This window comes from Oryzias melastigma, linkage group LG7 (genome assembly GCF_002922805.2).
Source record: "Oryzias melastigma strain HK-1 linkage group LG7, ASM292280v2, whole genome shotgun sequence".
NCBI lineage: Eukaryota > Metazoa > Chordata > Actinopteri > Beloniformes > Adrianichthyidae > Oryzias > Oryzias melastigma.
The window spans coordinates 12,214,462-12,241,753 of NC_050518.1; the positions used below are offsets into that span (position 1 = coordinate 12,214,462).

At 38.3% G+C, this 27,292-nt stretch overlaps 1 long non-coding RNA gene across 1 annotated transcript; it reads right to left on the minus strand.

Annotated features, from left to right (window-relative positions):
* Nucleotides 1-22,796: 22,796 nt before the first annotated feature.
* On the minus strand, nt 22,797-26,055 carry LOC118599006. Its single transcript, XR_004948265.1, has 2 exons — nt 25,993-26,055; nt 22,797-24,003 (listed from the first exon to the last, which is right to left on the minus strand). It is a non-coding gene; the product is annotated as an uncharacterized LOC118599006 (long non-coding RNA).
* Nucleotides 26,056-27,292: the final 1,237 nt, after the last annotated feature.

A 27,292-nucleotide genomic window follows, 5' to 3' on the forward strand; every position in this document is an offset into this window, starting at 1 on the left:
TTGGGTTTTTAGGAAACAGGAGCAAAGCAGCTGTAATGTATATGATGTCTGTCGGCCACATGCTGCAGAAAAGAGACAGATGATGAAAAGCTGGACGGGGGGGCTCGGGGTGTAGTGGGTATAAAAACCGGTATTGAGCGCGACTGTTTGTCGCCTGCAGAGGGAAACCATTAAGCTCCCTAAATATCATTATAAGACTTTCAATAAGGGTGCAGCCATCAGATATTGCTCACAGACAGTTTTGTTGCCTCTCCTTCCCCGTTCTTGCTGCACCAGGTGCAACATGTTTTTTTTTTACAATTCAATCTTCCTACAAGGCCACAAGGAGGCTTTACTTATTGCTTGGATCCCAGAACAAATCATAGGCCCAGCAAATATCAGGAGCTGGGATGCCTGGGGAGTGGCTGGAGGGGTTTGCACGGGGCTTGCATGTGCGTTAATGTTTGAGTGATTACACAATGATTGCAGCCTGCTGTGCACAGTTGTGCTGTGTGCACACGGTAGTGCAAGTACACTTCAGGGATTTACAGTGTTCTTCATTATCAGAATTTAAATAGCTTTGCTGATAAAGTCTTTGCAAAATGAAACCATATTTCAATAGATAATCCCCTTTGCTATGCCCCAACATTTATCACAAGCCAAGGCTAATGAGTGATACGTAGCTGTAGATAAGGGCGTTACACTTTTCTTTTGCCTTATTGTACTGAAAGCTTTCCAACAAAGAATGAAAGAAAAAATGTGAATAAATGATTTGCTAAACTTGAATACCAAACATACCTGTGCAAAAATAGCACGTTGCTTATGGAAAAAATTGTGGACTAATTTTCAAAGGTTCTACATGCAAAAATGTAATATTTTCCATCATGTCTTTACTTAGGTTTTCTTGTTCTGAAATGAACTTAAAGGTGCAGTTAGAGGAAATAAATCCAGTAAAACTACTTAAAGTCCCGCTATAATCATCTTTTGATCCATTTTAAATATTTCCTCAGTGGTCTTTTAATTATTATTATGCCATTTTTAGTCAAAGTTAAAAGAAAGAAAAAAACTGCTGTTTTCAAGGTTAAAGTTTCTATTGCTGAGAGCTTTTTGCTTACATGCTAACCCGTTAGCTTACAGCCCCTCACACCCTCTAACATACAGAGTTCCAGCGGGGTCTTAAAAAGTACTAAAATCATTGAATTTATTAATTTAGACCTTAAAAAGTCTTGAATTTTGACATCAGAGCGTGAAAAATTATGCTGTTTAAAACTTCTCTGTTTCACATTTCTTGTTGAAAATGTATTTTTTTCAACCATCATTATTTTGATCAAAAAATGGAAATAACAGAGCCTATTTAAGCACCACTATGTTGAATGCATACAGCTGGTTTTAGAAAAAGAAGGGGAAAGCGTCACAGCACAGAACACAAACAAAATAATAGTTTTGATCATAAATTGGGAATAATTAAGAAAATGGAAAATAATTCATAAAATGGGAAATAGGCTGAGAAATTTGGTCTAAATTTCAATATGCATGGCCTTAAAAGTTCTTAAAAAGTCTGAAATTTAACCTGAAGAAACTTGTAGCACCCCTGAACATTATTGGTGCAGAAATCCTGGAGCTGTACAGTTTTGATCCAGATGCCAACTCAAGTGAGGAAAACAAAGAAAGACAAGGATCTAGTCGTTTCCACGTGGATGTATCAGAATGGAGCGGAGCAGGGCGCTCAAGGCCCACCCAGCGCATTTTTTATCTTACAAATAAGCTCTTTTTTAAACAGCTGCTCCTGATTCACAATGTTTTGAATGAAGAATTACACAGAAATGCAATTTAAAGCTTGATTTTCTGTGTATATGTCTTCCATTATGGGAAAAATGCTACAAGGACATGTTATAAACATGTCTGGGTTTTTAAACTCATTTTCCCCTCAGAGGATTTATCTGTCCTTGTACATACCTTTGAGAGGGAAAATGCATCTCAGCAATGTCACCCAGTCTCACTGATTACCATCCTATTTCTTGAGTTTTTACCTCCATAGTCTGACGGTGTGAGGAAAAGAAATTGTTTCACGTTGGATTCATGTTTCATTTAAGAAACGTCTGGTAAACAAGGAGGTTAAGGTCAGCTTAATAACTCCAAGGTTGCCAGGTTTGATGGCTCTGAAACAAATAAGTTCAAGAAATCCCCTCTGCCCCCATGACTCCTGCGACCTGTTTGTGTTGATGTTACGTGTTTCACCCCCAAAAAACCTGTTTTGTTTTTATCTAAATAAAATAATGAAGAGAAGTCTTTTTTTCTTTCGATGTAACCTTTCAAACATCTCTGTGCAGTTGCCTTGTTTTCAGGATAAACAGGTTTCCTCCTGACATCTCTCCCAAACAAGTCGTGAGGTTTTTTTTTTGTAGTTAAATTGACGTGAACTCAAACATTTAACCCACCAGGAAAAGCTTGCAGACTCAGAGGTGTAGCTCCAGCTGCTTTATTTATTTATTTTTATTCATTTTCACATTTCTCTGAGAATAACAGATTCTGACCTTGGAGTGAACAAGCCAAGACATTTAATCCTAAAAAGATTGGCTGCCTTGAACTGCTTCGAATATTTTCCACTCATGAATACTCTTACACAGTGTAGAATGATGGACTGCAAATTGTTTGGAAATGACTTTATAACCCTTTTTCAGACTGATGGGCAGCAGCAATTGCTTTTCTAAGATCTTTGCTGATGTCTTCCCTGCACATTTAGTTAACACACATCCGAATGTTCCAGAACAGGAAACCGGCGGAGCTTCTGCTTTCACAGCACGGCACACCTGATGACGATCATTTCATCAAGAGCAATTGATTACCCACACCTGCCTGCAATCACTCTTAAGGAAACAGTCAAGTAAAATTTTTTAGTTTAATTCTGATAGCTATTTTATGTAGTTCATTTTTATATTAGATATACTTTGCTAAATAATGTGATAATATTGAGTAAAACAACAAACACTTAAATATACATGTAAAAGTTTTTGATTGCTGGTAAAAAAAAATAAAAAATACAAACTTCAATTACTATTATTATTTTCTATAACACCAAAAACTCAAGGAAACCTTAAAATGTGAGCCTGGGTGAGAGGTTGTGGGAATACCAAAGCATGCTGCCTATCTATCAGTCTGCATGAAGATGGCCCACACCCCTCTTTGTATTGTTTCCTTATCGCTCACTTACTGACTGGTGGCAGATTGCTTCCTGGAATACATTTCCCGACCCGACTGAAGAGTTGCAGTTTATGTTTAATGTGTGGAAGTTTATTCTGAAGCTTTCGGGGAGGAGAAAAGATAAAATGGGTAAGTAAATGCTAGTGTGACAGACTGGCATTTTGCACATATGGTTTCAGGCAGAGCTTGAAGAGTGAAGGTGAAATGGTATTGGTGGCAAAACTCCTAAACAACAACAAAAAAAAAACTTCAAGGCCCACTCCAGTAAATATTGTGTTTTTGGTGTTTTTAGATTGTTCTTGTGGCAATTTCCTGATAGTGGAGGACAAATATAGAGAAAGTTAAGCTCAAAATAGCATTTCTGAGTATTTCTTTAGTCAAATCATTGTGAATCAGAAGCGGACCAAAAAAAACGTCATGTGAAGAAGAAAATATGCTGGGTAGGCCACAAGCTCCATGAGCTCTCAGCGAGGGAAGGAAAGGAAGGCGGAGTTGCTCCATACCAACAAGCCCCACCCACAACTCAAAAGTGAATTTCTAATTTCCAATTTCCAGAAAACTATAGATTTCTTTTAAAATTTGGGCTAAAAACTGCACAATCATAATTAAAAGATCACAGGAAACGATTTAACAATAAATCAAAAGATTATATTTAAATAGAAATATTAAACACATTTGTAGACCAACACTTTTATTTTGTTGTTTGTTTCTCAGACAGCTCAAGTCTGCACTATGTGGCGACAGTCAGCCGGGTCACAGGGCACAAATTCTCCTTAAGTGTGTGAGGGAAACAGACTTCACCTGACCTCAGTCATAGCCAATCATAGATGCTTGAATTTAGTTTAAGCTGAATCTGTAGCAGTTGTGCAGTGCGAGCTGCTCACTGACCCAGACACAAGGAGGTGATGCTAGCAGCCAGTGGAAAAGAAAGAGCAGGACAAAGAATGTTGCAAGAATGGAAAATTGCAGAAATATCAGAGCAACAATGTCAGATAAAGAAAGGTGGCGTGGAGACAAAGCAAACCTGAACCACAGAAAAAGAAGCAAAGCTGATTGAGTTGAGTAGAAGAGAAAGAATGTCTTATGTTGCCAGAACTGAACAAACACTCCAAAAAGAGTTTACATGAACGTTTGATCTGTTGTTCATTTGACAAACTGTGCAGTCTGATACTTATTAACAGGTTGATTTTTTTAAAGGGTCACCAAACAGGGAAGTTGGAGGCTGACTCCACCCACAGCTGGAATTTGAAAATCCAGTCAGAGGGGTGGGGGTTTGGGAACAGGGCCGTTATCATTACTGGAGCAGCACATCATGTCGTGGAACTTTGAAATGAAATTAAACTTAAATGGTTTGACCAATCAGGAAATTAAAATGTAATACCTTGATTCAACCTGTAGAGGGCAGCACACTGACGGTTTTTGACTTTATTTTCAAGAATTAAACAAGCTGATTTATATTTGTCTAAAATTTGGCAATGACCAACCGACAGCACTTTTAAGTCCCATTTATGGAGGTCAACAGACAAAAAAAGTTGATTTAGGGTTTGGTTACACTTTGAGTTTATGGGTCAGTCTTTTTGTCATCAAGCAGAATTTCATTATCCAGTCTACCAGTATGAACGACTATTGTCTTTTTTGCTCCATTGCCATTAGAAAATAATAATAATAATATATATATATATATATATATATATATATATATATATATATATATATTGAGTAGAGATATTAATTAAGGATGTTTTCAGACTTGTCCCATTTGGTCCACTTAAAGGGAACCAGTGTGTGTTTCTCCCAATGATCCAGAACAAGTTTTCAGTCTGAATACACACAAGTAGACCCTAGTCTGGGACCAGAATCTGCTTTCTGACCCGTCTTTCAAGATGGTCTTAGTTTCTTTCCTATCAGACTGAGCTTCAGTTCGCTCTGAGTTTCCTCAGTCTGAATAGGGTCCATGCTTGAAGCGGAACAACTGGACCAAAACGCCCACCGTAGCTGGGCATTATGAGATGCAAATGTCCGCCTGAGTCATCTCAAACCCGATTATAATCTCACTATCATTAATGCGTTTTCTCGCAATAACGAGATAGTGGATCTTGTTACCACGAAAAAAAAAAAAAAAGTAGGGCAGGCCGTTTTTGGCTTCTGCTAAACTTGACGTTAATACGTACGTTTAAAATTGTTCCGAGAAATAGAGTTTGAATAAGTGAACCATCCCAACAAGTATTCCAAAAGGTAGGACTTCCATTATTCTTTCTCCTGTGGCTTTGCCCGGCCCTTGTAATCCTGAAGAGATTTTTAGTTACGTGGTTTTGTTTACAAGCTTTGGCTCAAACAGAAATGTCTGGAAGACGGCAGTCTGGATACAGACCAAACGCAAGATTCAGGACTCGATCTGGACCAAATTAAGCAAACTCAGTCCAGTCAACAGAATTTCCCAGTCTCGATACACCCTGATTTTGCTTCCTATTCCAACAAGTACTATGTAACAGTTTGAGCAAAAAAAAAAAAAAAAAAAAACACATTAGCAAATAACCTCAGTAGATCTTTAGACTGCTTAATACAGGTAATATGGTCAAAAGATTTATCTTTACCCTGGAAACTGGTTTCACACTTTCTGTAGAAATGCCCTCAAAAACTCAGATTTCATTAAAAAGAAAAAACTCATTGTGTCTTCCAATAAAAGCTCACAGTTATACTTTTTCATTTTAAATGTCATCAACATTGTCTTCTTTGACTTTCGGCTGCTCCTTTTACATGTCACCGCAGGGAATAATCCATCTCCACCTAATCCTATCCTCTGGATCCTCCTCACTCACACCAACCTCCCTCATATCCTCCTTTCATTCATGCTGACACTCTTCTGTCACACGTCACACCTGAAACCTTCCTCCATCCATTCCAACCTACTTACACACACCTCCTCCTCTTTTTTACCCTCACTCCCCCTTGCTCTTGGCTGTTGACCATGAAAGTCCTCCACCTTCTTCACCTCTACTCCCTGTAACCTCACTGCTTCTCTCATTTACACACACATCCTCTGTCTTGGAGTGGCTGACCTTCAGTCCTCTACTTTCCAGAACAAATCTCCACCTCTAGATGTTCCTCAACCTGCTCTGAAAACTTTCAACAACAAGTGCTAGGTAATATTACCCCAAAATGACAATCCGAACCCTCAGTACCACAAAGTCGTATGCAAGTAAGATCAGAGCACAAAAATAGTAAGTACTGTATTAAAAAACATTAGCAAAATGAATTGATAAAAAGAGAGAGAACAATCTCACATAAAGAGTAAACATTGAAAATACTGTAGCATCCCTTTCCAGCTGTGAGAGACAGAGATAGAAACTATTTTATACCTCGTTTCCACTGAGCTGTCCGGACCGGACTGGACTGGTCCTGGCCGGTTTAGAATGGTCCAGGCAACTCAAATGAGCGTTTCCACTGACTGTTGGACTAATTAGGCACATGCGGGATGTAGATGTGCGACTACAGCGAAATGTAATGACAAGAACAATGGAGGTCACACGTCGGCTCCTTTTTTTCATATTTGGATTCCAGTATTTTGTATATGCAAAGAATTTAATATTATTTACAAGAAGATTGAAGAAGGCGAATAAGAATACAGCCTGGTCAGACACTTGCTGTTGCCATAATACCTCTCTGTCATTCGATGAATTTCATCGTGTGACGACAGTAGCCCCGCCCTAACTGGTCCATTACATTTTTCAATGGACCAACAACTAACGGAGGACCAAAAAAGGTACGAGTCGGTCCTGCTTAATGGGTCCATTTTATAATGCTCAAAGTACCGGTTCAGTCCAGTCCAGTCCGGACCGCTCAGTGGAAACAAGGAAATTTTGGTTACTTTTTAGGCCAGGGGTGTCAAACTCATTTTGGTTCAGGGGCCACATTCAACCCATCTGATCTCAAGTGGGCCGGACCAGAAACATGATAGCAAGATAACCAAAGATCAACTTGTTATCTGTAGCTTTGTTTTTATTAAAAAATGCCTTAAAACATAGTAGAAAAATCACTTATTATTATACATCCATTCACAGAAGCCAAAGGATTTCAAAATAAATGCCCTATTATTAAAAAAAATGTTTTATTCAATTTTATACTGAGTATTTTACATCTGACACTGAAGCAATTCTGATAGTAAACTCAAGAGGGGGCTACACTGCCTAACATATACTGTAAATGTTCAAATCAGTGATAAATTAAACAAAATTTAACTGCATCTAACCCAGATGTGGCACGTGCTTGCAAAGATATGCTGTTTAATTCTGGGACAGAAAACGACAAACTTAAAGAGATCTTTGGGAGATGGATTTGAAGATTTGAAGGGACTTAAAGAACCATAACCCGCCACAGAAATGGGCTAGGAACTTGCTTTTTTTTCAACATCTTTATACGTTTTCGCTACAGAACTGGGTCGGATTCAACCATCTGGCGGCCAGCGGGCCAAATGTTTGGTCATTGCCACAGCACAGCTTGCCCAACAACTCTTTATCAACAAGCAGAAAAACACTCCCCATTCCCTCTCCATTTCCCTTATTAGGCCAATAGCTGAACTTAATTAGTCCAAACCCCAACAACGGGTTGAATGACACAATCAAGAGTCTCTCCCTGTTGTGTTCAATGAACTCCAGAACTTAGAACGGGCCATTAAGCCCAACTCAGTCAACTACAATACATAAAAATGTCAGACAAAAATAATAATCGAGAAGAAAGATGTAACCAGAAAGTATCAGGTCGTTCAAAAAAGAACCAATATTGACTATGAATAGGATCAGCAACCACAAATTATTAAATTAATTATTAGATGAAAAAAAATCATTTTCGACTTTTTTTTTTGTTAATTTATTTGTTTTTTTTTATCTATGGTACTTTACCATTGGTGAAATGAAATTGAATAAAGATAAACATGTATGTGGTTTATGATAAATGAGTTTTTCAGTTCCAACTTTAACTTTCTCCTCAGTTTCATTTGTTAATGCTTTTGTAGCTGCATGCTGTGTTGTGTATTGTCAGCTTAAAAACAGACTCAAAAGGATTTTTGCATTTGCACAGCAGTGCTTGACTTTCAAAGACACTCCTGCACCTTGCTTTGCACATTCAACTCTGATCATTTGCTCCCCCATCCCTCTTTGCGTTCCTCTGCTGCTCCGATCATTTCCACCCCCCCCTCCCCATTTCAGTTTTGTCCAAGTAACCAGTGTCTTTGAAGCATTCTTCCAATGTTAATAGCCATGACATCTTTAATGATGAAGCAGCAGACAAGGCCTGGGAGAAATATTAACTCAGCAAGGTCATGGGCAGACGAGGTCCCATCTGTCTTTTTGCAGCCTCAGTGGATCCCTGGCCCTTACATTACTGTGGCCCCAGGGCAGAGAAAATGGATCATCAATCTGATTTAGAGATACTTTGGCCAGTGCTGTCATTTTCAAACCGAATAACACTGGTTTCTTCTCCCATCACCTTTTGCAGGTAAAATGATAATGGTTTGTGACGTTCAGGCATTTCATGAATGGCACTGGTAATCCCCAGAATGCTTCTCCTCGCATTACATCACTTCAGGATGCCTCACCACACCGACTCAAGAAAAGCACAGCAGAAAAAAATGTTATTAATTCATAGATAGTGGTAAAAGTATTGTGACCATGACTTGGATGGTAATTTGCTGCCATAACTGTGAAATTGCAGAGTGTTGCTAAATTCAGTGGCCAGCCTCATAAGTGCAACATGGCGTAAAAATGAATCAGCCAAGGCTTTTGTGTGGCCCCTTTGTCTGTGCTCTGTTTCACACACGCAAACACGAGCAGCCTGGCTTTACACAAAGTCAAACCCACACCTTGATTCTTTCCTGCCATACATTTTAGCACTGTGGCTGACACTGTTTATGTGGTGTAAATGATTGGCCTCAGTGGCCACACAGCACTGATTATAATGACTTTGTAATCCATTTGATAGCCTATAAACATGTTGTCGCTCTTCTAAACCTCGGTCATGAAAGGCGGCCAAACAGGACTCTGGAGAAGACTTTCCATTAACAAAAAAAAAAGCATCAGAAAGAGCTGGTGGAAGCAGATCGCCACTGCTGAAACCTCTTAGTTTTTGAATATTTTACGCGAAAGATGTGTGTAAATGAAAAGACAGGAAAAAGCCCTCTCCTTTTGATTTCTGTCATCTCCTATTCACACTGGCTTTCCCAGCTGTCATCTTATCAGCCTTGCGCACCAATGAAGCCTGCTCTTAAGCTGCTCCTGCACCAGGAGAACGTTGCGTTTGTCTGCCAGTGTAAATTTGTTTATCTTACGCAGAATGAAGGCTGCGAGAGAGGGAGGGAGGAGGTTCTTCTATTGTGGGCCTACTGGGATCTTTTTGAAATCCAGCTCATGTGCTCAGCATTCCTCTAATGTGACACAAATCCTTATAACAGAGGAATGCCTCCTCTGTCTCTCTTTTTTTTTTTAGTTCTTCTTTACCTTTGATTTTGCTCCATGCGTCCAAGCCCAACTGGGAGTCAGCAGGGACACCCTGGCTTTCACACCTGGCTGGATTTCGGAAAACCTTGGCTACGGTCACAGGGACAAGCAGGTGGCCAAGCTCGCTTGGGTTCCCTTGATTGTTAACCAGATTCGAGCAAATCCATATTTGGTTATTCACCTGGAGCTGCTGGCCTGAATTCCAGACTAATATTTAGCACAGCCTCTATTTGTTACATTGCATCACACTTTGGGATGTTTCCTCCCTTTGAACACAGTATAAGGTGAATATTACAGAGGGATCATTTTACTTAAACAAAAAAAAGAATATTTGCCTCAGGTGGAGAACCTTCTCTTTACGAGGATTAGTTTTATCCTGCATATGCAAATGAAATGGAATAAGCCACGGACAGCACATCCTCTGCTTTAGTGGAACATTCCTATAGGTAATCTCTTGAGAAATTACTGCAGTAAAACCCTGGAAGACAATGCTAATAGCTAAAGATGAACTGTCTTTTTTACTTTTAGCACCCAACCATGCAGTGGAGTTTACAATGTCACATTGCAAAAATGTGTAATTGAACAACTGGTGTTTGTTTTTACTGATCTGCATGTTAATCGTGCCAAATAACACACTTTTCCGTTCCCCAGAATGCACCGGAAGCGTCTCTTAGTCCATGACTATGCAGCCTTATCATCTTCCCATGCCTGTGCATTTTGCATCTTAATCCCTTTGCATATTGCAGGAGATTATCTTTCTAAAATTAACTAGCCCCTTGAGACTGCAGAGATAGCAACTGCTTTTTCTTCTCCCGCCACTTGGTGAGTTTTCAACAAACAAAGTGGTTTACAGGAGAGCGTGATCATTAGTGCATAAAAAAAACTCAACAGTTTTAAGACCAAAACAATACCGTTTCTATTGCTGCTTCAGAAAAATACAAAAAAAAAAAAAAATCATTCACTCAAGGTTGAAGTATTTGCTCAATTTTTTTTTGCAGTTGGAAAAGCTGTTTGGTGGCATATGTGCGCTGCAGGTTGTCCATGTAGTGTGCAATAAAACTGGAGGAATCCTAAAGGCTGCCAACCTTGTTTCAACCCAACTGTGTCTGGCATTTTGGAGAAACAGCCAATCTAAATTAGTTCTAACATTAAAAAGAAAAAACACCATGTTCTTGAACACAAATGCAGAATAATTAAATGCTTAACACTGTGAAAATAGGATTATTTCTATTAATAAAATAAATAAAAATTAGAGAAAAAAAATGCTTCTCATTTGGCAAAGAAGTAAATCAGCTTATTCTTCACATAGACGAGCTTCCAAGAGGAACTCATTTAACCGCTTCCATGTGTGTAACCACATCTTTAGTCTTAAGTAGCCGTGGCTTTGCAGCCTTAATGGCTTTTGGAAAAAGGAATAGGTCATTGAAAGTGAACGTTGTCATAAGCTCCTAACTTTATAATTCATGAGGTTTCTGAGGCTAAACGTTCCTTAGTGCAAGCCATACATACGGAAAGCTAAAGCTGTAAATGGTCATAAATTAATTTTGGATTGAGCTGCATTTTTTTTTATTAGGTTAGGTAGTTTTGCCACTTTAGTTTCAGATTATCCTACTTTTGTTTTTGCATAATGTTTTATATATTTCAATTAATTTCAATTTTAATATTTAAGAAAGCAGGAAGGGATGGATTAATAAAAGTAAATATTCCCCATTTCATCATTGTTTTACAATCTTTTACAGTCTTCTGCTGTTCTAAAAGCTTTAAAATAATTTATTATTAAATTGAAATGGTGCACATATCATAAAATCATAATAATCATTTTGTTTTTTACTCCACAAAAGCATGTAAATTATACAAAATACATACAAATTCATACACCTCCTTAAAATTCTCCTTGTTTTTCACAGCTTACAAAGAAAAACAACATGGAAAAAATTTATCAAACAATGATCAATGATTCAAACAGTAAATCAGTGCGTTATACGGGTGGCTAATTAGGAGTCATTAATCTGCCTGATTTGCATGGGTTTTGGCTGTGGGAGTAAAAGCTGCGTGAATCTGGGCTGTGCAGCGTGATCGCGAGGAGTGTGATCACATCAGGTTCGGATTTGATATTAATTTAGGTTTAAATATGTTATATTTTAGGCAAAATAATAGTTTTATTCTGTTACTAGTCTGAAAGATTTCACAATTTACTTTGTCAGATAAAAACATCTCAATGTGTCTGTGTGTAAAAGTAAAGTTGCAAAAACAAAAATTAAAATGAATTAGTCTTTTTACATATTCTGCATTGGCTAATGATAATTTTAGTGAAAATGTTAGACACATAAAAATCACAGTAGACATTTCATCCCATCATTGCTTTAAAGTTTACCTGCGATGCTTTTCTGGCTTCTGAGTCCCTGAAACTCTTCCTGTTGTTGCTCCAGGAGCTGACAGCTTCTCACTGGCGATGCCATCGCCACAAGGGGGTGTTCTCCATCAGAAACATCTGTTCAGGTTGATGATCTTTTTCCAGCTTTCTCAGCAGAACATTCCATCACAATAGCACAACTATTATTACCATTATCTGTCAAGGACTTTAAACACCCACTTCAATGAAAATTGTGTTTCTAACATGTTCTTATGGTTATTTTCTCATGATGGAGGATATTTAGAATGAAAATTAAGCTCAAGATTATGTTTATGAGTATTTGTTTATCCAAACTAAGGTGAATCAGAAGCAGACGGGAAAATGCAGTTAGAAAAAGTGTGTGGTTGTTATGTACAAACCACAATTTGTTTCATTCTGATGCATTTTCTTGCAGACAAATAGATCTATTAACATCTTCACCTTCTTCATTTGAGCTCCCATCTGACTAACAGCTGTACGGCTGGATAACTCCAATAATTCTCTCCGTTTTTGTTGCACCGGTAATGTTAGATAGGGGTTGTGAGGGGCTGTAAGCTAGAGGGAGAGCGGATAAACAAAGCAATGATGGGAAATGAGCTCAGGCTTACTCTAGGTCCTGACTACAACTCAGAGGTGAATTTCTAATGAACTCCTGGTGCTCTGCAGAAACCATTTCCTAAAAATTGACACAGGTTTTTCTTTGTCTAAATATTTTGGCTAAAAATGGCAAAATCATAATGATAAGACCACTGGCAGTGGCATCTAAATCTGTTCTACTCTGTTTACAGATGACCAAGATAGAACAGAAAATGAGGAGAAGAGAGCAGCGGACAGCAAGAAGGAGACTGATGGAGGAGGTGAAAGAGGGTCCAATGAGGAAGACAACAACAGGTAGTGTTCCAACTGAAGTCAGTGATTCGGGGACTGCAGATGCAGAGCCACGGCAGGTGAAACACTGCTTTCCATCAAGGATGTTTGAAAAGCAGAAAAGAGACTTTAAATCAACTTGATTTATAACATTTGCGCAGCTGGAGTACTCTAACAGCCAATACAGCTTTCTGTTTTGGCCTAACACTTCCACTTTGAAAACAACTAAACAGCGTTTTGAGGATGATGGAGGAAGAGGAAAAAACGTTGCAACTTAAAGAGGGAGAAAGAGATTAGCAGATGTGACAGGATAACAGTTAGAGGTGGAGGGGACAATAGAGTGATAGAGAGGAAGCAAGTGAGAAAAAGAGAGTAAAATGTAAGTAGAAGAAAGAAAACAGACAGATAACAGCGAGTGAAGAAAGGAAAGAGTCAGTGGATGAAAGAAGAGCAGTGACAGATTAGATTAGAGGTATATCAAATACTACAGCATGAACTTTTATTTTAAAATGTATAAATTATACTTTTTTGCAGATCAAATTAGACCATTTTGTCTTCCTTCGGATCAATACTGCTGTTTGAGATGTTATTTACATTATATTTAAGTTAAGTAAATACATTTTGAAGTACATATTGCGGTATTTGTCTTTAAAGAAGGTTCCACAATGTTAAAGAAACTTGAATAAAAAGGCATTTTTTTGCCGCACATTTCCCCAGTCTTTTGTTAGGGTGTGGGCTCAACCCCAAATGTTCCCAGGAAACGCCCCCGATCACTGATCGGAAATAGATTAAAAGTTGATCAGAATGGGATTTTAATGGTGTAGCTGATCAATAAAGAGGTACCTTAACAATGATTAAAAAAGGAAATAGGTGAGCAACATTTCCAGGATTGCAGGAAATAAACCAATTAAATCTGGAAAAAAAAAAGATGAAATCCCACACAGGCAAATAATCCACTTTTCCAAATGGGACTTGAGAGAGGAACTGAACTTATGAAACAAATTGCCATAAAGACACATGATGAACCTCCCAAAATGAATATAGTGTAAGTTTGTATTGTGTTTTACCTGAGTGTTTGTGTATGCTTTCATGAAATTATGCTCATTATTCACTGTTTTCTGCTGAGCCTTGTTCCGCCTCAACTCACTCTCTGGTAATATAAGCTGTTTCATAGAGTGCATCTATTATGTGTAATCTGATAAAGATTTCACAGCACTTTATGGTTGCTCCAACCCAGCCTCCTTTGTGCGCAGTTAAGCACATAAGACTCAGACAAGTGAGTCGTGTTGGAAGTGACAGCAGATATTTATCACTGCCACTGTTTATGGTGCAGCTTGCTTGAACACTTTTTCTTTCCTCTTCTGTCAATCTGGGAGCTTAAGACGAAGAGTTAAGCGCTAATAAGACAGCCTCAGTATTCATCTTACTCAAAATATTTTTTTCTTTTAGAAGACACGTGGGATGCCAGTGCATTCCAAATAGGCTTGCAGGTGTTTGGCGGCTAGAAATTAAGCTGATTGCTTGAATAAATAAAATGAACCACATCCGCTCGACTGCTTGGAGTGCAACGGTGATGCAGTTTGCCACAAGCAATGTTTTAATATTTGAGAATTAAAAAAAAAAACTTGCAGGTTTAGCATCGTGCATGATGCAGAGGGAATTGTCTTGCTGCTTTGTGCTGTCAAATGCAGTCTTTTGAAATTAGGAGTTGCTCCCATATCAGTGAAAACATGTTGAATAATTAAATGAAAAAAAGCTGAAAGTGTATCATCAGTGCTTGAACTTGATTTAAGGAAATCTCTTCAACTGAAAAACATGAAAAAAACTTTCTATGATTTTGTTTTGTTGTTTCAAAATCTGATTATCCCCTTGAAGCCTATTTTTATTTGCATTAGTAATTAGATTATTTGATTACTACCTATTAGGTAGTAATCAAAGTTTAGATTTAAATGTAAGTAATGACTTTTTGTTTTAGCATGACATTTTGTAAAGTTTTAAAACTGATGTTGTCATGAGCGCTGGTAGCTCTCTGACAATGTAGCTGACCGACAACTATTGATGATGTCATCAATTGGGAGTGACATCCGGGTTTGAGGACACAATTTTTCCATAACTCTTTGTTTGGAGGGCTAAATGTAGGGGTAGGGAGAAGCCGTAGGAATATGGGAGGAATTCGGATTTGGCCTTATGATCACGTTTCCCAAAATGCCACCACGCAGCAACCTAAATGCAAGCTTTTCAGCAAATTTGGCAGGTGGTTACTCGGCTGCATTTGTTTTCCGGAGGTGGCAGTTGCATTTTTAAAGAGGTTTTAAGAAATAGTTAAAATTTTATGGTGACCGCCTGGGAGGCAGGAGAGATTCCAGATTCCAGGTGGCTTGTCTGTGCTCCCGTCCTTGGTTGTGGACCTCGCCTCTGGCTCATCTCGTGCCCCCAGCTGTCCCAGCTTCATCTGGAAGAAGACAATCTGCTACAGTATTCAAACATGTAGTTGTAGAGTTAGATAAGCAAATTCTTCTTTAACATTCCTGGTACATTGTCTGGCGCCCTGGGAGAAGATCCCTCCTTCATGTGGACTTCACTGACGTTTTCTTTTTTGTTTTTCCCGGAATCTGTTTTTCTAAGAGTTTTTTCTTACCAAGAAGGAGAGTCTAAGGCAGGGATAAGCAACTCCAGGTCTCGAGGCCCTCTGTGTCTGCATGATTTCCAGATATCCAAGCCCTACTGATTACCTGGTTCAGGTGTGTCCAGCGTATTAGAACATGTCGGAGCAGGGTAAGTTGGAAAACATGCAGGAATGCGGCCCTCGAGGCCTGGAGTTGCCTATCCCTGGTCCAAGGATAGAAATGCACAGTTTAGCTTAGTTTGTGAGTGATTTTATAAATAAAATTTAATTAAATTAAGAGTCACCAGCCGCCGAGTAGCCCAGAGGTATATAAAAAGCGGGCCACTCTACATGCCTGACGGCCACCTGACCTCCTACATTTAGGGCCATGGCAAGGATTTTCAAAAAAAATCAAGCGGCAGCATGAAATCATAAAGATTATACTGATGTCTCCTCATCACGTGCTGGCAGTTGTATTTGTAACCGTAGATTTAAAAAATAAACCCCAGAGAAATTGTCTAGACCTAGAAGACGACAACTTTCTATTTGCTTTCATTCTCCTTGTGTGATCACAATAATACCCACATCCCTGCAGTTACACAGTGATTGCTGAGGTCATCTCCTAATGGTTGGCTTCTAGCTCTCAGTACTCTTTCAAGACTCTCATTATTGTAAACCTCAACACGCATGTCTTCTAAAAGCATCCTGAGTGTTGACTGGAGATACAGATGCACTGCAGGGCTGCCGTGTCTTTGAGACCTTCATCAATTATGTCAATTATGTCCCCTTGGTCTAATCTTCCTGTTCATATATTTTCATAGTTGAGAGCAATTCTCTTTTTGATTAGAAATGAATGACCACTAAAACTGACAGCATAGTTATGTTTGATGCCTTTCTGCACTCTGACGTGAGAAGAGACCACCCTCACCGTTTTATCTGTTCTCCTCATTTCCTGCGCGTTACATTAGCCTGCCCCGTTGGGGTTTCTTTTGGCACATTAAAACAGATCTGGGTAAATAATTGATGCTACAATTTATGGACTCAAGTGCCTGAGGTTCAATTGTAAGCCTCCGCTTAAAAGGGAAGCATGCCTCTCACCCCTACCTTTGCCTCAGAGTGCCATGATTTATAACTTTGGTTTGATGGAGCGCATTTTATCCTACGTGATTGTTCTGGGGAGAAGAACTGGAGGCATTTTTCACACAACAATCATTTTGACGTAATTATGTTTTGAGTTTTGGATTTCATGTTCACACATTGATTTGAGACATTGAATGGGAACTATTGATCTGCACAGCATGAGCAGTAAATCTGTTTTTATTAGGCTCCTGGTCTTTACTCGATGAAAAAAAATGTTTTCTGAAATGACATTGTACAGAATAATAAATACAATACTGCAGACGTTACATGAAAAGATCTATAGATGGTAATGAACGATACAGCTTAAATGATCACAATATGAATGCACAAGCTACTTGGCACAACTTTAATTAAAATTCCACAACAAGGCTGTCAGGAGCTTCACGATTCATGGTCTTTGTCTTGTGATGGCCTTTTCTGCACACAGAACAAGGAAAAAGGGGTCACCCAAACACTTTTTTGCTTTCCATGAACAGTCCCCCTTTTATTTACCAAATGAGTTATACAATGAACAGAAAATATAAACAAGGTTATAAATAATTATATTTATTTGAAATAATATTTACTGTCCTTCAAACTTTGCTTTCATCAAAGAATCCTCCATTTGCCGCATTTACAGCATTGCAGCCCTCTAACTGTTAGCTTGTTGAGATATTCTGGAGAAATTTCACAAAGCCCCTCCCACAAGTTGGACTGGCTGTATGAGCACTTCTTGTGTACCATACCGTGTAGCTGTTCCCACAGTAGCTCAATGGGGTTTAGATCTGGTGACTGCACTAGCCACTCCATTACAGATAGAATACCTGCTGCATGCTTCTTCTATAAATAGTTCTTGCACAATTTGGAGGTGTACTTTGGGTCATCGTTCTATTGGAGGAGGACATTAACTCCAATCAACCGCTGTCCACGGGGTATGGCTTGGTGTTGAAAAAATGGAGTAATAGCCTTCCTTTTCTTGATGTCCCTTATACCCTGAGTAAATCTCCTGCCTTACCGGGACAAAAGCAAACGCAGACCATCATGTTACCCCCACCTTGCTCCATAGATGGTGTCGGGGTCTGTTCCAGCATCCTTTCAGTTGTTCTGCAGCTCGCAAATGTTCTTCTGTGTGATCCAAACTGTGATTAGTCCATCCACGACACTTTTTTTTGCAATTCTCCTCTGTTCAATGTTTGTGTTCTTTTGTACATATTAATTTGTTTTGTTATCCAACCTCGTTTAGGGCTTTTTCTTTGCCACCCTGTCCTAAAGGTCAGCATTCAGAAGTCGCCTCTTCACTGTGGATCTTGACGTTGGCGTTTTCCATGAACTTTTTAATGAAGCTGCCAGTTGAGGACCTGTGAGGTGTCTATTTGTCAAACTGGATACTCTAATGTACTTATATTCATGCTCAGTTGTGCAGCACTTCTTTTTCTACTCTGGTTAGAGCCTGTTTGTGCTGTTCTTTAAGAGAGTAGTACACACCATTGAAGGTAATCTTACGTTTCTTGGCTATTTCTCGCATGGATTTGCCTTCATTTCTAAAAACTGCAAAGTTTCACATGAAAGTTCTCTTTTTCTGGTTATTTTGAGCATTTAATGAACCTCACAAATATGAAGCTCCATCCTACCTTCTCAAAGGAAGGTCAGTTTTCTAACTAGCCAAACAGTTTTCAGCTGTCGTACAAGGGTTTTATAACAATCTGATAGTCTTGCGAGATGATAAGCAAACATTAGAACTCTGGAGTGATAGTTGCTGAAAATGACCTCTAGTCACCGGTGTAGATAATTCACCAATTACCCGACATTTAAAGCTAGAAGAGTCATTTTTGAACCATTTACCACATTAATAATGTACAGTGTATTCATGCTTTGTTGATGGTTGAGACAGCAAAACAATCTTTGTTGAAGGTTACTAACTTGACTTTAAAATCTCCAAGATGTCCCGGGGGATGTCAGAGTCATCACAAGAACCTGCAACACGTATTTGATGGATTCTAAGACACTGATTGACACGGACAGTCCTATACCCCACAGGTTGGATCCTCATAACCTTGGTGATGCAATAAGGTCAGGATCAGTGGCATATTGGGAATAAGATTGCTTTGTTTCTGTATGCTCTTGATTAGCCTAAATTATTTTTATTATAGTGAAGCAATTAAAAAAATGTTGTGGCACACAATGGGGTTCCTGATTCTTGTCATCCTGTCTAAATGTTTAATTTGGTTTTATTAATAAAACATTAATTCACAACTGAGGTCATCCTAAGAGGTTCCACAAAAAATGGAGGAAAAACATCAAATGAAGGTAAAACGTTTAAATATTTAAATTCTTCTAACAGAGATCAGTTTAGCTTGTTCCATTGGGGCCAAATTGTCTTTATTTTCTTTATTTTATGAATGGGTCACAGAAGTAATTATGACTAAAACAGGGTGTGAGAGAAGTTACCCTCAACAAACAAACAAAGTTAAAATAGTAACAACTGTTGCTGAGAAAGAAATCAAATTTGGTTTTTAAATATACAGTAATAACAACATTCTTAGCACCAGTTTTTTTTTTTTCAGTTTGTATTTTTTAGTGAATTAAATCAAATATGAGTTATTTAGGATAACAGTTTGGCTTCAGGCAACGAAATGAAGCCCACATAAAGACAAGACGACTGAAGTAAAACATTGTAGAGGTTTCATCATAATAAGCAGCTTCTGAGACAGTTCATAGCTAAAGATGATGTCATGTTTTAAAAGACTAATCACTAAGCAGAACAATGACTTGGAGGATTATTCTTAAGCTGCTAGCAGTTAGATTGCATCCAATTGTGGCAGTGGAGTGTATACGGGGCCCATGAGAGGTTTACTTGTTTCATTGTGTCAAACTTTATTTTATCTTTGAACATTATATAAAAATGGAAAAAAATGTAAATTTAACATTTATGAATATTAGTATTGATATGATATAGGTACAAATGTTTACTATGCATAAAAAATTACTTTATTCTGTGTTGAATTGCAACAAAAGCCATTGGATGTCCAGTTTCACACAGTTACCCTGATGGGATCCTTTTCACCAATCCGGTCGATGTCGACCCCGTGGGGTAAAATAATGCTTGAAAAAAAATCCAGCATAAAAAGTGTCAAACCTTTCAGACACTTGAATGATCCTTCGGGACATGCTCCAACAGTAAATACATTTTCATTGATCTCAAGGTAAAAGAATCAGTTTTGCAGCAAAAATAAATAAGTAAATAAACATTGTGGTCTGTGTTTTGTATATAGTCTAATCTGTTTTTTGCAATATATCTTAAAAATGCCAATATTTTTGCATTCTTGTGAAGTGTCCCAAATTGGCAGGAATAGTTTATTTCTACTCTACTTCTTAAAGGGCTCAATCATTTCAGATAAACTTAGGAAGAGGAAATGTGGTTACGTGTTACCTTTAACCCTAAAACATCACAAGACAATAACGTTTAGGACAATATGTTTCAGAGAAATGGACGCACAAAGCAGTGGAATAAATGCAGATGGTTATGTCGTCGAATGACTTAAAACTAAAGCTAAAGCTTGCATGAAATTACAAAAAGGTTGACAATGACCATCACTGGTGCTGTTGACTTACATTTGGAAATTTTACTATTGCTGGTCAAATACGGAGAGGAAGAAGGTGTGTTCTTCAACAAAGAGAAAAAAGAAAAGTGTGCGACTTGGAGAAGGACCTTTGAATGTAGGGACTCTGACACAGAAAACTAGAGAGTTGGCCGACATGATGGGAAGAAGAGAGGTGGATATCCTCTGTCTTCAAGAGAACAGATAGAAAGCGAGCAAGGTTTATAAATTGGGAGCACAGTTCAAGCTGATCTATCATGGTGTGGATGGAAAAGAGTGGTACTAAAGGAGGAGCATTCTAAAAATGTTCTGGAGGTGAAGAAAATGTCAGATGGGGTGATGAGTTTGAAGCTGGAAGTTGAAGATGTGATGTTGAATGTTGCCAGCGGTTATGCCCTCCAGGTAGGTTGTGAGCTGGAGGAGGAAGAGAAATTCTGGAGGGAGAAGGATGAGGCGATTCAGCTAAAATGATCATGGAAACAGGGGGATGGTACTTGGTATCTGAAATGAGGAAACTTGGAGGGGGGATGAAGAAGTTCAGGTGAGTGGAAAGAGGAAAAGGTTAGTTTAGAAAAAGTGGGACACTGAGAGGACAGAAGGCAGCTGACAGGAGCCCAGACAAATGCAGCACAAGGTGAAGGTGGCAAAAACCATGTGAGGACTTCTATGATTGGCTGGGCAAAAAGTGGTGAGCCAGAGACACGGAGATGGAAAAATGTCCCTACCCCTCTGGCTCCTCCCTATTGCTCACATTTTAAGGGCATTAGAAGCTGTAGTGGTGTCTGAAAGTGTTTTTTAAGACGGAGCCGTAGGGGGTGGCTATCCCTCCAGCGGCATAGAGTGATCCGCGTTGCACTTGTTGGCCGAGGAGAAACGCATTTCTTCAAGTGGGTGCGCTCTGAAGCACAGAAGTTTACATTTAAATTTAAGACATTAGTTTGTACAACTTTTTAAGTTATAAAACCAATGTTCTGTTGTTTCCGGGACGCTGGCAGCTTCGCGCTAAAGTAGTAGACTGGTGACTATTGATGATGTCATCACATTGTAGAAAGGTCAGAATTGAAAATACTATTTTTTCTATATTTTTCTACTTGGAGGGAGAGATGTAGGAGTAAGAAAGCAATTCAGATTTAATCTTGGTGTCATATAATTCCAGCCAGGCACAAACAAAAATTATTATCTCCTTTATGATCAACTTTGAAACAGCTATGTATTGAAAAAAACGCCATTCATAAGTCACTACCAATGGAGAGTCCCTGATTGGTCAAAGTTCAACTGGTTTAACTTTTAACGCACGTTCAATGGCTGCACGTTTTGTATGAAAAGCCTGAAAACTAACTTATAAACTTGGTCACTTGAACATGCATTTCTGAGCCTGTTGTGATAGAAAGATGGAAGCATAGCGTAAAAGAGCTGATGAATGAAGAAAAAATTAGAGAATAGCAAGACAAAGAGATGGTTTAAGACAAAAAAGGGTGTGTACATTTCAAGAGTAAAAACATTTCTGAGTGACAAGACAAAGAGCTTCACGAGTCACTGAGATCAATCAGGGGTTCAGTCAGTTATTGCATATTCCTTTTTCGCATTAATCAATAAAGGAAGATGAGATTCATCCCCAACACATCAAACTGTGGAGCAAGAGGCATATATAAGTGCACCTACTTTCAGTCATACAAAAGACGGATTGCTGACATTGCCTGCTTCGTTTTAAATTCCTGTTCATTTTGCCTTCTGAGGCTTTGGGAACTCTGAAAGGATTTAAATGTCCTTCAGTCTCCATGTCTTTGTGCCATTGCCTTTGATTTACAGATTTGATTTCCAGCTTGAAAGCAAAAAAAGGGAGAATTCTAAAAGGAGAAAAAAAACACCATCATGACACAGAAGAGCTTAACGCAATCTGAGAGGTGGGGAAATACGAATGATATAGAGCGACCCACTACTTGCTTGGCGAATGAAATATGAGGACATGGTGCAAACCGTGTTACAAAATGTGATACGCAACAAATGAACTGGGCTTTATTCAATCCCCGAGCAGCTATAAGAAGCACTGCTCCGATTTGTCTGTGCTGCATTGCGCCCTTTGTTGACAGGACTTCCTTTCACTCGATGGGGACTCATTAAAGGCTAAAATTCACAATCACCCTTTTGTCCAAAACTGTTAGCACTTTTAGTGCCAATTGCCTAATTTCAGCAGGAAACAGGATTCTTCACCAATTAATCTTACTCCGGTTCCTTGACTCAGTCGTGGTTCTTGTCATCCTCTTGGTGCATCTAAAATGAGCCATGACGAATGTACAGCAGTGGGTGTCTTTGTGTGAATTTATTCATTTAATCACCACACTCTGTATATGAGAAAGATCAGCTGGCATGGCTACTCAAGCACCCAGTGCCCCGACAGATGAGCCACCCTGGGGAGACGATAGCTTTGTTAAACTGCAGAAGCAGCTACAGTTTTCCTGAGGGACATCAGAGCCACGGGGAGTTTGAGGAGAGAGCACAGCTACGGCAGGCTAGTTGAGGATAAAAGTCCATGTGACCTAAGATTTTTATTTTTTATTTTTGTGCTCTATATTCTTTAAGCTGATCGTCAACTTTTAAATCTAGGCATGGTGTTATTGGGGAGGCTCAAGGACAGTCGTAAGTTTCCAATCAATTTTTATGGCTTTCCCATGAACATGCTAGCTCATTGTTTGACCTCCCATGACCTACATGTGCAGCAATTTGCAACCTTTAATTTCCTTCTAATGAGTGCAGGAGAATTACTCCTGTTTTTTGACACAAGGACAAAACATCCACACAAGCATGCACAATTTTAGCATGAACTGAACCCAAACCTATGGGGACATTTCCTGAAATAAGCAGGCCTGCCCTCCACTGCATCTTGTTATGGAAATGAGCTATATAACATTTATTTATTTATTTTTTTTAAAGTGTCCCCACCCTCAACTCACCATTTGGGAACTTCAAGAAGCACATTCACAATCCACTTTAATTCCTTAATTCAGCACTTTTCCAATGTAAAGCCCATATGAGACATGAGAACAACGTTTGCAAAAAAATGAAAATTAGCATTTAAGACAAATGAAATTTTTAACTTTCATTTGTGTTGCTAGGTGACCTGTTTCTTAGAGTTAATTAAAATGTAAAACAAATTAGTCAACCAGCTGGGAGAAGTTAAAAAAAAAAAAAACGAGAAGAGGTCAAGATGTCCCACCGCTGTGTCTCAGTGTGAATGTCCTCATTAGTTAGAGGATTGTTTTACTCTGACCTTTAACACATTTGTTTGGAATTTTAAAAAAAGACCTGACATTGGAAATTTATCTCTGTTTAGTTTAAAAAAACGCAGGCTACAGGATCAAGCAGTGGGATGCAAAGTGCAGATCACAACACTGTGCTGTCCACACAAAGAAAATATTCCTAATGATCTATTTGTTAATGTCTTTGTGATGAGGTGGCTGGAGGACCAACTGTGCATGACTGAACAAAAAACTGATGTTGAAAAACCTCAAATCTCTGGTTTTGCCCTGCAATCTCTTTATCCCACAAAGCCTGCTGTGCTCTCTGATGCTCTTTGAGGGCTTGAGGAATATTTGTCAGGTCTGTTACAGTTGGCTCCATACTTTATCCACAGTGCCGTTTCTCTGTCCTTGTCTGATGTTGCTGCTTTAGGTACTTTACCTCCTTGTGCTTCCCAGGTGACTTCAGGGTTGTGGGGGAAGCATTTTAATGTCTTCGTAAAGGATCCCACTTCTGACACCATGTGAAATAAGAAGGCACCAGGACAAAGATTTAACTCTACGTTCACACCGCACGTTTAAGAAGGCACTAAACATGCATACTTTAAATTGCCTTTAGCCCATGGTGTTCACAACTTAAGCTTTGTAACGAGTCTGGCCATTAAGAGCTCTAAAAATCAAAGGTCAAATTTTAAAATTCACTTCTAAAACTAATGGGTAATCATTGTAAAAAGGATAAAACAGGTGAAATATGAGCCCTTCTAGTGGTTCCTGTTAAAAGCCTTGCAATGACATTTTGTACCAGGTGAAAGTGACTTATTGTGGACTGATTAAAGCAGGTAAAAAGAGAATTACAATAATGGACCACAATCTTCAAGTCAGTTTTCGTTACCATTTTTCTCTGCTTGGTTTAACTTGCAGCACATGTTCAATGACCACATATTTTGTATGTAGAGCCCCAAAACGGTTGAAGAAACTTGTGTAGTGATGCATGAACACGAGAATGCAGATGGTCGAAATGTACACATACACACATTTACATAGGCTATGTCCAAAATCCCCATCCTAACTATAAAGTGGAGGACTATCTAGTGCCTTAGATTTTAAAAGTAATTCGGACACCATGCTCACTACTTTTTTTTAAACTGCAAGTATGACATCATTGATTTCATAAAATTAAAATTGAATCAATAAAAACATTTTATTATGTCTTTTTGTAAATCCATTGTGTTCTGATGATAAAAATGTCGATAATTTATCAATAAAATACATTTAAACATTTTTTTTATATTACTACACTATTTTTACTACATTACTCTGTTTTTATTGTCTTGGTTCTTAGTTGTTTTGTGCTTATATTTTATCTATTAGTGTTCTTGGTGTTATAATGTACAGCGCTTTGTAGCAGTCTGGCTGTGTTAAAGCACTTTATAAATAAAGTTGATTTGATTTGATGTACTACTACAATATATTCATAACTACTTACATTATAATAAAACTTTGCAGTTCTCCACCCACTCTTGAAATGGTTTGCCACACCATCCACTTGAAGCCTGGATCTAATTATTTGCAACAAAACTGAACCTTTACAACATCTTAAAAAAGCATAAATCTGAATTTGAAAATAAGAAAGACATTTTACTTAAATGTGTACACCCATTAAAAAATTTTCTAATTTGCAAAGTATTAAAAATAATTATACTTTACGTTAACGTTTTGTGTCATGGGATTGAACAGCTGCAGTCTTTGATTTGTTGAGTTGTGTCTTTTTAGAACCAGGTGTTAATTCACTGGGCAAGACCATCAAGACTTAAATGAAAATCATTTAGTCTCTAAGGTTCAACGCTTCACCGAACCACAAAATGCTTACCAATAACTTATTACATGTTGTAAGAAGTCATTAGATTTCTGTCACTCTGTAGGTCTTACATACCATTTCTATAATGAATTGCTCACCATTTTGCTCTTATTGGCTTTCACGCTGAAAAGCTGATGTGAAGATCGATGTCAAATATTAAAGCTTCACATTGAAATTTAAATTAAAGCTTTGTGTCAAATCTATTTTTTGCACCGTTTCTGTGCAGCAGGATCAACCTTTAACCCCAGAAACCAATGATGCTTTTTTAAAGAGTATTACACTTTGTAAACAGATTGGGGCATTGATAACAACATAACAATGCATATATATATATATATATATATATATATATATATATATATATATAATATTTATACACACACAACTTTTTCATTCAAAAATGCATGTTTTAGGTTATGCTTGAAACAAGTGTAAACATAAAGGATCATATTTAGTGAGTCACACGTGTCTTTAAAACCCTCCTTAAAGGAAAAAAAAAACTGCAAATATGTGAGAGGTTGGTTGGTCATTATCTAATGTAAAGATTTTCTCCTTAACTTCACGGTTGCTTGGCAACCTTTACACTGATGACACAGCTTCAAGTAATTACTCCGACCAAAATAAGAAGAGAAAAACATGTCTCACCTGGATGTCAAAGAGGGATTGTTTTGTGTTTCTGAGCTGTGACATTTATGGGAGACACTTAACAGAGACTCTGACATCTTAAACAAGATACTTTGAATATATTTTCTTGTTCTTTTTAATTATCGTTTAAAACCGTGTTTGTTTTTGAAGCTTTTGAGCTGCTGATGTATAGCGTGTCTTTTACAATAAAATGTAGCCCGATCCATTAGAATCATTTATGACAAGCCTTAGATTATGGCAGTTTTGGATCACAATATTAACACAAACGCTTTTGGTTTCAAACTAAAGATCATTTCATTGAATATTGCACAAACTAAGATCAAAGTTTCCCTTCAAGTCACTTTTTCTTGAAGTTTCTTGGTTTATGTTCTACCCTCCAGAGGCTCCATTCCTTTTATCACCAATGTACAAAATAATGTATGTAGAGCTATAGAGGTAGAATTTATGTTTTTCTCGCCTTACCGATCCAAACTACTATAGTTGAAAATGTGAGAACACACTTTAAGACAAATTAAGACATGGATCTACTTGCTGTCAAAATCTTTTGACTTATACAAAATCAACCTGTTTGCATTCAGATCGTTTGTGTTCAAACCCTCTTGAATTGACTCTTCATCCACAGATCTTGTGTCTCTCTCTTCTCTCTCAGTTGCAGCTGTTTACCTTTCAAACCTTTGCCCTCTGATCTCTCTGCTAGCTCTTAGTGTGAGACAAACGTGTCAAAATACTGCTGCCAACAAGACGCCAAATCTAGTGCACCAATCATATTGTTGGATTCAAGGTAAACAAGCGGTTTCTTAGGTTTTACCATATTGATAAAAAAAAGTGATATTAAAATTTTTGGGTGAACCCTTTAAGTCTATTTTTTCTGATGCTGTCATCAAGCAAACAAACAATTTAAATAAATTCAACTAAACCCAATGTGCTACTTATTTTTTCATTATTATTTTCTTGTTTACACTGTGAATACATCAGCTGTAAACTTTCTTCAACAATGTGCTTAATTTTTTTGTTAAATAGGCACCTTATAATTAACAACATTGTCAATAAATAAACAGTAAATACAGTTTCCATCCATCCATCCATTTTCTTGACCGCTGTGTCCCTTTCGGGGTCGCGGGGTTGCCGGAGCCTATCCCGGCTACTGATGGGCGAAGGCGGGGCACACCCCGGACAGGTCGCCAGTCTGTCGCAGGGCCGCAATCACACACTCACTCACTCTCACATTCACACCTAGGGGCAATTTAGAGTCACCAATTCACCTATGAAGCATGTTTTTGGACGGTGGGAGGAAGCCGGA